At 32.4% G+C, this 12,503-nt stretch overlaps 1 protein-coding gene and 1 non-coding gene across 3 annotated transcripts in view; one reads left to right on the plus strand and one right to left on the minus strand.

Moving 5' to 3' along the window:
* Nucleotides 1-12,503, minus strand: part of FBXW7 (F-box and WD repeat domain containing 7) — a 228,665-nt gene that overhangs the window by 46,902 nt on the left and 169,260 nt on the right. The window lies entirely within an intron of this gene.
* Nucleotides 1,304-1,410, plus strand: LOC120233231. The gene has a single exon (XR_005528760.1). It is a non-coding gene; the product is annotated as a U6 spliceosomal RNA (small nuclear RNA).

The raw sequence follows: 12,503 nt of genomic DNA on the forward strand, positions 1-12,503 counted from the left end.
AATTTCTAAGCACTTTTGTTAAGACCTGTGAATCAAGTCCTTAAATGTTTCAAGTCTCAATTCTTATATGGTAACGATATACCAGGGGCCACTTTGAAAAGCTAGTTTTCAAATATGTTAACAAGTATGTTCCATTTCTTAATTAACTCATTTTGGGGCCTCTAGGGAAAGAAATGGAGTCAGAGCTTAAAATCATAATGGGAACTATTTACTACACATTTTAGCAGCTAACATAATATGGGAATATCTCTCTCTCTCTCTCATATATATATTATATATATATATATAATATATATGTACTTTTTAATTTAATGATATTGTTTTAATTTAATGGTATTGAAGAATACCATTAAATTTAGAATAAACACATTTATTCTAAACATCTGAGAAACTCCAAAACAAAATATTTAGATAGCACAGGTTACCTTAATTTAGGAAGACATAATGGGGTTAATTTGTACATATATGATAGTCACACTGAATGAATCCACATAATGTAAGTAGAACCAAATCACATTAATTTTTCACGTGCAGTGGTTTTCCATTTAGAGATTAGCAGTCATTCAGGAAATTGTTTAAGAAAAATGACTATTTAAAATTGGTGCTAAGCATTTTCTTTCACAATCTGAATAAAAATGAAAAAATATTCAAAACACTAACTGTAAGTAAAAGAAATAAGTACTATCATATCAGGAGAATTAATTACAACTTTTACCAGCACACTGAAAAAGTGTTAATGTAAACTTTGTAAGTTATTAAGTTCTTACTATGTAACCATACTTTCTATAGATTATTTCATTTTATTCTTACAACAACCCTATGAAAGTAAGTACTTCTACTATCTCCATTTTACAGATGAGGATTAGCAATTGGCAAAGCTAAGAATGTAATCCCAAATCTAAATGACTCCATCATCTATGCTGTTAAGCACTCTGCTATTCTGATATAAACTCCAGAAGGTTGAAGATTTGAGTCTATTTCACTCACTGTTGTACTCCAAATGCCTAAAGCAGTCCTTGACTCATAGCAGTTATTGAATGAATAAATGGAAGAAAAAAACCAGTTTTTAAGTGCAATCAATTTAAGTGGGAAAAAACTATCAATTTTGTAATAACCTGAATCATTTTGATACTGAAAAAAATACCTCTTAAAGAATCTTAAAATAAGACTGTTTAGTAATCTAAGTTGTGTTCACTTGTTAGACTGAAAAATTAAGACTTTATTTAAAAGATTCTCATAGTTAAACATTCATGTTTGAAAAGGCTGGTACAGGATGAATAAGAGCAAAATTGTACTGATTTTGGTGCTCACTTCGACAACACGTACACTAACACTGGAATGATACAGAGAAGATTATCATGGCCCCTGCACAGGGATGGCACGCAAATTCATGAAGCATTCCATGTTTTAAAAAAAACAAAAAGAGCAAAATGGCACTGATTTTGGTATTTTGCATATTTTTGCAAATCAACTTTTACCTATCTTCATTTTGTTGTCTAACTATAAAATGTATTTTTCCTGTTAGCTTAACATATTCCTTGACTTCAGATATAACAACATCATAAGCTTCCCTAATATAAAAGGTCTGTATAATATATATAAGAAGCTGAATTGAAAGAATAGTTCCAACTTAATAAAATAGTCCTGATTCATTCTTTAAAAAATAAGACATACAGCTGCATTTTCTCGAAGAACAAACTTTTAACACTACTTAACCGATTCAAAAATCCCACAATTTCACACAAGATTTACAAAAACAGTACTATACTGCCCCTACATGTTCAAACTAGTAGTAACAAGGACATTTTAAAATCCAAAGTGATAATGCAGAGATTTCTGTGGATTACTGAAAAGCAATTTAAGCTTAAATTGTTCCCAAGTGAACTATATGTAATCACCCACACATAAAAATGTAATTAAATATAGGAATAAACCACAAGTTTTGATTTTCATTTTCGATACTAGCAAGGAGAAAAAAATTAAGAGAATTTCACCCAAACTTATATTTTCTTCTCTCAAATGTAAGATACATGAAAATATAAAATAACCATAAACAAATAAGCTATGTGTTTTGGAGTCAGTATTAATGTATTAATGTTTGAGAAATACTTATTCTTAATTGTTCTTCCTCTAACCCTGTCAATAAAGTTTATAAATACACCTTTATATATATATATAGAGAGAGAGAGAGAGAGAGAGATTACAAAGCCATAAGAGAAAACTTAATCTAATATCAGATTTTCTGTTTTTCAAAAAAATTTATTTTACTTTTCACAGTTTAGGGATAAAACACTATCTATGCAAATAAAGAGATGTGCTGCATCATGGAAATAACTGAATGTAACTCCTAACATTTACGAATGGATCAAGAAGACGTGGTTTATCTATACAATGGAATACTACATGGCAATGAGAAAGAATGAAATCTGGCCCTGTGTAGCAATGTGGATGGACCTTGAGGGTGTCATGCTGAGTGAAATAAATCAGGCAGAGAAAGACAGATACCATATGTTTTCACTTAAAGGTGGATTAGAAAAAACTTAACAGAGGACCATGTGAGAGGAGAAGGGGAAAAATAGTTGGGGAGAGGGAGGGAGGCAAACCATGAGACTCTTGAATGCTGAGAACAAACTGAGGGCTGGTGGGAGTGGTGGAGAGGGGAAGCGGGGTGATGGCATGGAGGAGGGCACTTGTTGGGATGAGCACTGGGTTATATAGAAACCAACTTGACAATAAACTATGAAAGAAAGAAAAAAAAAAGAATGCCATTGGCTTTACGGCAAACTGTAGTCCTTTCTGCTACTACTTTCTATGGTGAAATTTTTATCATGTTAAAAAAAATCTTAAATTATATCTATCATTCATATCTACCATAAATATATCTCCTATAAATTATATCTATCATTATATAACTGGTTTATATTTGAGACACACATTGATTTATGCCACTTTCCACAAGTCACAGATAGGGCCAAGAACTCCTGACCCAAGAACAATCCAGAAAGAAATCAATAGGTGAGCTCAATAGGATATTAAAGTTTCCTTTCAAGAATATGAAAAATGGAATAAAATGGAATCATATTTAATCTTTCAGAACCTCAAAATACTATTCTGTGCTAGATACTATCTAACAGTATTTGAAAACTGGTAGATTATACATTTCAATACAGTTACCAACATAATCCTATCAAGTCAGAGAAAGAGTGTGTCTGTATATGCATGCATATGTATGTAGGTACCTATATATACATATGGAGAAACTATAACACAAATTACCCTCAGTTCATTTAGAAAAGAAAAGTGTGCAATTGAATAAAGGAGTCTGGTGACATACTATATACTGGAGCACACAAAACATACTGTCCCCTCCTAGGCAGAATTCTCAGGGTCACCAAAATGTCAAATTCTATAAAAGGTAGGACATTTTCTGCTTTGTTCACTAATGTATCTAAAGTGCCTAGAAATGTACATGGCAATTAAAAGATGTTTATTTTTTGAATAAGCTAATTAATCTCTGAATTTGATATGTGACCATAAAATGTGGACAATGAGATAAGTCTCTGAGACAGAAAAGCATCTGTAGCCTCCTTAAAGGAAGGAAGGTCTCTGCCTTACTCATATTTGTTACATTAGCAACACTCACAGAGATTATACCTAATATCTATTAACAGAATAACAATTAACTTAGTGCTATTAATTCTATGTAGAAATACTAGAAGTAAAAAAGTGGTCGAGGTTCTCTTTCCTCATTTAATGTAGAAGTCTGCTAACAAGAGTAACATTTAATCCCTAAAGAAAAATAATATATAAGCTCCGAATTATCATATTATATGGAGCTGCCTATAACTAGGTTAGTAAAATTAGTTATTCATTTATATAAGGTATGTTTTAAAGTACTTAAATATGTATGTACTCAGAGACTTAAGATAAGGCTTTGACTACTTTGACATTTCAAAGTGTATTCCATTTTTTGTATGTGGGTGATAGCTGTAAATTGTGGAGTTCCACAATTTTGCAGAAAGCTGTATTGCTGACTTCAGAACTTTATGGAGTTTAAAAAAGTAATATGATGTGTGTATATATATATATAACTGAACACTTCCAGGACATTATACATTAATATTTTTGCAGCAAAGTATAGGACTATTCAGATAAATACTAAAACTATCTTATGTCAGTTAGAGTTAGGGTTAGCCAACTTTAAAAAAGTTCTTAGTTCTCAAGACTTGCTGAATTTCTGGTCTGAAGACAAGGGACAGTGGATTTATTTCATACATGTTTACATTGCCAGGACTTAGTACCAAGTTTATTTTTTAGCATATTTTTCATCTGTCTCCCATACTAACCTTAACAGCCTTGCCCTGTGATGTTAAAATTACTGAACTATTTAAATAGATTGTTATCTATCAACAAAAGGGAGAAGAACTCATGGCAGTTATTTCTACAATGTAGTTGTAGAGACCTCTAAAAAACATTATAATTACTTTTACATTCATATCTGACAACTGAGACACAACCTAATACTAAGACATCATTTGATGACAAAAACCATCTAGAAATGTCAGGGTGCTTGGGTGGCTCAGTCAGTCGAGTCCGACTTCAACTCAGGTTATGATCTCATGGTTCGTGAGTTCAAGCCCCACGTCAGGCTCTGTGCTGATAGCTTGGAGCTTGGAGCCTGGAGCCTGCTTCAGATTCTGTGTCTCCCTCTCTCTCTGCCTTCCTCTGCTCACTCTCTGTCTCTCTCTTTCTCTCTCAAAAATAAACAAACACTAAAACAATTTCTTTTAAAGAAAGCAATGTTATCAGTTATATTAAAGCCATAATCAAAGTTAAGAATTACATATTTAAAAACCCAGCACTACATGGCAAAAGTTAACCCTTAAAACATTTGGCAACTAAGGATCTGTTCACTCAACAAACCTTACGAAGGTCACTATAACCACAGTGTTTGTGATACAAGAGCCAGATGGCTGAGTTAGAATCTCAGCTCCATTGCTTATTACCTCAAGGGCAAGTTACTTAACTTTCCTATGCCTTAGGAAAGTTATCTGTAAAATAGGGATACTATAATACAACACCTCCCTCACAAAGTTATTTTAAAGATTATATGAGTTCCTATGTGGAAAGTATAGTGTCTCCTCTGCATCCCAACTTAGACTACATACTTTTATCCAATTTTACGGTCATCAAAACATTGGCATTGATACCTACTTTTCTGTTCCCCTAAAGTAGAATCTAAGCACCATGACGGTATGGCCCCCATCCATCTAGTTCACAGCTATATCCACAGGTTCTAGAAAAATTTCCAACCCTGTTCTAAGTATTCAATACATATTTTTGGCTGATATTAATAGCAATAAATGCCATGTCAAGAAATAAGTGAATTTGCAGCAGTATAAATAATGTGAAACACCAAGATGCGAGCCCAAGCAATAATACATGTTCCTTCTGTCCATCATTTCTCTGATTATCTGCTTAGCAAACATCCTTCATGTTTTGATTCAAAGTTACTGTGAAGCCTTTGCTGAGCCATTTGCTTCGAGACTTCAGTGACCCTCTCATGCTCCCACAGTATTTTGTACATGGGTCCATTTAAGCAATTATCTTTTTATACTATAAAGATTTGTTTATGTTTTTTACCACTCGACTGTCTAAGATACTTAAAGCCTTGTGAATTTTCACCTTTGTATATCTACCCACAGGTACCAGGGACCAAGAATCATCACCTTTTAATTTACAGCCAGTACGTTGCCCAGTACAGAGAATAAGACCACAAGAAAATTTATAATTTATATTGTTTATTTATGTTTATGCACAACACATGAAACATTCCTAAGGAAAGTCCGACAGAATCTAAAATAGAATGGTCTGATATGTGGTAACTAATTCCTTTATTGGTAAACTAGTGACAATAATGAATATTAGATCATTTGAAAATGTTAATTTTTCCCCACTTCCAATGGGATATATGTGTAAGGAAAATAACCTTAGGAAGTAACATTTTAGTTTACTCAAAAAAAAAAATAAGGTACCCTATTAAAATATCTCTCCAAGCTTGCTGATCTCACCACCCTGTTCTTCCTTCTGTCCAAAATACTGTAATATTTTTCCTTTATTTAAGCATTTTCTGACATTTTTGGGCTACTGTAGACTCTTGAAAGTAACATTTAAATGTTTTTACCCTATGTTTGTTTCTCCTTCGTTTTCAAAATTGGTAAGTAGTAATTACTTTTAAAATTAAGTGTCAAACTGTATCTGAGTTTATTTAAATTTAGAAAATGAAATATTCAAAATCACAGCTGCAAAGTCATTTAAAAACAAAAACATACCATATTCTTAACAGTACAAAAACTCCTTCAAAATCTTCCAAGTTTAACACATAACTTCAACGAATTAGTCATAGGAATATTTATACTAACTTTCTTCTGCATATCACTAAGAGCACAAAAAGACAGACATTAAAGATATTTCTGAACTCTATGAGTTTATACCCTAATTGAGGAGACAAGATAACTATTGAAGGTATCAAATAACATCACTGGGCAGTACATATATGCCTAAGGGCTAAAGGTAATGGCAACAATTACAATATGTTCCCCTGATGTAGGAGGACAAAGGTAGATGCAATCAATGCCAGGAGAAAGGTTCCAACCAGAGAGGGAAGCTAGACTGTGAGGTCATGTAAAAGATCTAGAAAGACAGAGGCACAAATGTAACTGGTGGACACTTGAATAGACCAATCTGGGGGAAAAGTGGAGAATGCTGGTTTTTTAAAGGTTTCATATTTCTGTATGTTAGGGAAACACCCATCGATTTCTAATTGCCTAAGAGTTCCATGAAACAGATATTGAGTTTCATGAAATACATTTCAGGCATCAAGACATTTTAAAAGACCAGACTTGTTCAAACTACTTTCAATGAGAATTAATCATGGCTAGACTAGATTAAAAAAAAAAAAAGGTAAACTTGGATTGGGGCTAAAGGCAAAGCTATGTCAGAAATGTAAAACTAAGTAGTAGTGCTATAAGAAATAGGCAAGTATTTATGGCAGCTGCTCTGTTAGTATGAGAAGTACTCTTGTCATAGATATTATTAATAGCAGTACACTTTGAGAGAGGCTGTCACTTACAGTGTGTAAATATCACACTATAATTCAGAAATATAAAAGAATAGTGCGAAAACAGATAACCATAAGACTTGCGGTAATAATGTGTTAAATCAACAATAAATCATAAAACTACACATGTAGATCATCCATTTAGATAAAAACACAGATTATAGTTTCAAAACTATGGGAGGAGAAGAAGAAAATTATAGTTGAAAATAATAGGTGACAGGTCTATGGGAAATATTTTCTGAAAAGAAGAAAAAATAAAATTACATGAGCAACAAATAATTTCTTGATCTATTTACATATTTTCCTCCTGAAGCTACTAAATATAAACCTATCTCATTATTTCCTCAAAATGAAAAAGATCCTTTTGATAAAAACTTAGAATAATAACACTGGAAATACAATAATCTAGTATTAACTAAGTAAAATCCACAAAACTCTGCCATGTAGATAAATCTACTTAGAATATGATTTCTTAAGGAGCGCCTGGGTGGCTCAGTTGGTTAAGCTTCTAACTCTTGATTTCGTTTCAAGTCATGCTCTCATAGTTCGGTTCGTGAGACTGAGCTCCGCGTTGGGCTCCATGCTGAGGAACTTGCTTGGGAATCAATCTTCCTGTCTGTCTGTCTCTCGTCCTGCCCCTCCCCCACTCTTCTCTCTCTCTCTCTCTCTCAAAATAAATTTTAAAAAAGAAAAGAATATGATTTATTTCTCTTAAGGAACATTAGAAATCCCTTGTGCTGGTTTTTAACTGGTACAAGCTTTCTAGAAAGCAATTTAATAGTATTTTTTAAGAATCATAAAAGGTTCCTACTCCTTCACCCAATACTCCTACTTCTAGAAATCTGTGTATAGAGATGTTAAAGATTTATGTATCAGAAAGTTCACTGTCTAAGTCAATAACAGTAAAAAAAAAATTACGGATGCATTTAGCAGGTTATATATTAATTAATAGCTTTATTACACTTAACACTGAGAGAAATAATAAGCAGTATACTAAAATTCTAGTGATTAGCCAAAGATTTTTTTTCTACATAACTACAAAAGAATTAGAAGAGAAGGTGATGGTTTTAAAGGAAATGTAAGATTTATGGCTCTAACAATCTCATTCTAAAAATCTACCATGAGCTGAAACTTATAAGCAAAAAATGTATGCACAAGATTTATTGCAGTATTATCGCAATCATAAAAACCTATCTTCATTGTTTTATAAATAAGTTTCAGTGAAACACAGTCATGTCCATTTATCCATTTATTTAAGTATTGCCTACAGCAGCAGCTGTCATGCTACAATGGCAGAGATGAACAGTTCTAACAGTGACCATAAGGTCCACAGAGCCCAAAGTATTTACTGGCCCTTTGCAGAAAGACCTTGATTTAAACTAACTGATTTAAACTAACCTGCAACAATAACAATATGCATGAGTGATATTAACATTTTCTCAAATGACACAAATATTTTAATTTTATTTCTATTTACATTTTAAAGAAAAATTATTTTAAATGTGGTATTTTGAACAGAACTTGATATGGAATATAATTCCTACCCTACAACATTGTTTTCAACTACAAGAAATCCCAGTCATACATTTCATTACTGCTTGAGCTTTGGGTCAGGAGAACAAGTCCTCGTCCCAATCCAAGCCCACCTCCCCTCCCCCCACTGCCCCCAGCAGTCCAATACCACTCTCTTAGTGGTGTTGCCAATGCTTATGCTACACAGTCGGTCCACCGCTCAGACCCAGGAATACACAGGCACTCTAGAACAGTATTTTGTTTATACACCAGCACAGTCGGGTATCTTTAAAAGCCCTATATAAACCAACAACCGCATGTCATTTGGAAATTTCTACCAAAATAGTAACGATGAAGAGTAACTTTACAAGAATATTCTAAATGTTTAAAAGTGTCCAAACAAAATGGGTTAAGAAATGAGATTTAAGCACTGAAGTATATTTTCTTACTATTTTAGTTGTAAAGATATTATTTCTCTATTCAGTAAGAAGGAAAAAAATGCTGCTAGATAAGCTATAAAATTCCATTAAGATGTATCCTGAAGTACATTTTTTTTTGCATTTTAAATATTTCCTATATATGTTTAAAAGACAAAAATAGTAATGTAACTTAGGATTTAAGAAATGCAGTTTTATCATAATTAGGCATTCTAATTTCAAAGAAAATTCAAAATTTCCAGTGATTTTATAGATTAAGTTTTTCCTGTAAAATTTCTCTTCCTCTAAAGGACACTCCGTTCTTTTAGAATAAAATGTTATGTACTAACTAGTACTCTCAAATTTTCCTGACTTGATTACCTGTAAGATTTTTAAAAATACAGATAGATTCCTGAGCTTTAATCTAGAGACTATCCAAAAGAGGGGAACCTAGCATTCTACATTTTTAACAAGTATTCCTTATAACAAGTATGAAGACCTTAATACTAAAATTATTTTTATTGACAGTAACTGGTTAATAACTAGACTGCTATTTCTTTTATATTGTTGTATTAAGTCCAAACCACTTCTGATGAGAGACTAGAATAATTTATATAATAAGTTAGACTACCAGTACCAATTTTATACTTAATAGTGAGGTAAATACATTTTCTGAAAACATTTCAAGAGATATAAATTGAAGTTTAAGTTACAGCAACTATTTTAAAGGGTTCTTCACAATTTTCAAAGTATTTTACTGTGCAAACATTAAGTGGATCAACATCTATGACGGATGGAGGGAGGATACCATGTTTTTCAAATCTGAATAGGTCAAGATTGCTTTAGTCTTATAAGAGGTCACTGTAGTGCACATTAGCTCATTACTTGGAAGAAAAAACAATGGCCTACAAAATACAGAAACCTATCTGCTTGGTGTACTTCATGCTCAGTACAGAACAATCTGCTTGAAAGCAAAATATACCCAATATGAGATATACTGGATGTTACACACAGAATACAATTAATTACATATCATACAAAGTCTTCCTTAAATCTTTGATAAAGAAAAATACATTTTAAAAATGTTTATCATCAATTTACCAAGGGAAAATTTGTAAATTCAATAACAAAGAGCATGCAAATCAATTAAAAGCTATCTAAATTAACCAGGCACGGAATTTCGCGGAGGGGAGGGCGATAAAATTACGCTATCCCTCTAATATTTCTAGCAGTCAGATTCAATAAGTTATGCAATTGTAAGTTCCTGGCAGGCAGGCTGTCTAAAACTGATAGTATTTTTTAACTATTCCAAAAAATGTTCTTGTATGAATTTTATTTTTCGAACTTAGCTCTCTTCTGCTATTACAACTGCAAGGCTATAAATTAACATAACATAGTAACCTAGAAAAGTCAAGCTGCATAGTGACCCTAGGAAGCCCTCAGGGAAAGCCTTAAAGTTCTCTATTATTAATTTTTCTTATAGAATTTGTTGCTGAGCCTTTTAAATTTCATGTACATGTTAGAAGATAAAGGTAGAAAATATACACTGTAACATAATGAAGTAATCTTAATCTTTTGATTTAAAATGCCCACATTTCTTTTCCTCAGTTTAAGAATTTACTTGTATTGGCATTTTCTTTTATAGATATATAAAAATAATAAATTAGTTTATTAATGACTTTAAAGCTATTAGAGGCCTCTGTGTAAACCAATTAGAGGTTCTGCTTAAATCAGAACAGTGACCTCATTCAGAAGTTATAAAAGTGACAAAGTGAACGAAGACACTTTCCGACAACACAGTAAAGAAGAAAGTTAAGAGGGTGATGGAGATATTTGTATTCCATTTTCAATGTTTAAACTGTATTACATTTAAACCTTAGTCAATATGTTTTTCAAACATGGCTAACACTTGTTTGGAGTAGAAGAGGGAACTCCTCAAAAGGAACTAAGACAATTAGAAAACATATTCTTACAACGGTTACAGCAAATAAAAGATTCTTTTTTCTACAGAGGAAAAATACTTTTCAGGTGTTCTGTGTTAATCTACTTGTCTAATAGAGTATTTCCCTATTAGTTTAAAAAGAAAAAAAGGTAAGAAAGGGAACTAAAACATTAATAGCACTGTTACATGCAATCACCCATTTAATCTCAGGTTGTTTTTGTTGTTTTGGTTTAATGTGTTCAGTATCATAAACATATTTTAGATCTAAAAATATATCACTCTAGTTAATAATTCAAGCTAGCAATACTAAGGAACTCAGAAAACACAATAAAACTGCTAATATTAACAGGGTCAGAACTTGGCAAGGGATAGCAGAATGTCATCCTGAAAAACATCCAATAGATCATAACTTGATTATACGTTACTACAAGTTCTACAAAATGTTTGTTAGTTCAGGATTGTCTATATATAAACTGTATCGTAACTGCCACACAATTGCATGCTATTTTTATTTGATATAACAGCAAAAAGTAATGTCCCTATTACATTAAGTTTGAATTAAAGAAATGGCAACTTAAAATAATACAGCTCTAAGGGCCAGATAAATCTAGGGAACTTGGGATTCTCTTTAAAAGAGCTAAATGTTATAATCCTCGTATATAAGAATACCACCAGGTTTTTGCTTTTCCCACAAAATAAAAACTACAAATTTGGGGTTTTAGTATTTGCCAACACACCTGAAGACATACTTTTTACATTTACCAATTTTAAATAAATTTAAAGGATTCTAATATCATGAAAAATAAATGAAAGAGAAAAAAAGGTGGATTGGGTAACCTTGCCCTCTGGGCTCTCTATCATACTATTGTAACGACCACTTACGTAAGTTTTATATGGCTACAAAATGCACTGATAATTTTATTTATAAATATCAATTGAAAGTTGAAGCATTTCTTCACTAAAGAAGACAGAAGAACTTAATTTAAATAAAAACCCCTATTTTTTAAATGTAAGACTTACCCGTCTTCGACAAAAGGGGAGGCCTTGGGCAATGATGCTAATGCTAAATATCTTCATCACAGTTTGATGTGGTAGAGGCTCTTTTGCACTTTTAAGATCAACAGGAACCAAGCCATGGTTTAAAGTAGCTTTTCCTGGTTTTGACATTTTAAAACTCCTCTTGGTTGATGAATATTTTCTACATGTAATATAGGCACATTACTAAAAGTCCTAGCCACCAAAGTAAAATATAATTTTCTAATTAAAAAACAAAACCCAAAAAAAAAAAAAAAAAAGGCTGAGAACCCAAGGCCTGCTGCTTTTGTCTTTCAACCTTCTCCTACCAAATGTCCTGACCTGTCTGAGGCTTGGTGAAGTGCAAACTATCCTAGAATAGCCAGGAATTATAAACTACTGAAGTGAAAGCTCCTGCTCCTGCCAGTCAAACAGCTGGTGAACCTCCCATACAAAGTCAGTAACGGGAATACAACCAAAGCAGGGCAATGCAAACTTT

The sequence above is a fragment of the Hyaena hyaena genome, unplaced genomic scaffold, assembly GCF_003009895.1.
Source record: "Hyaena hyaena isolate Hyena2069 unplaced genomic scaffold, ASM300989v1 scaffold_89, whole genome shotgun sequence".
Classification (NCBI taxonomy): Eukaryota; Metazoa; Chordata; class Mammalia; order Carnivora; family Hyaenidae; genus Hyaena; species Hyaena hyaena.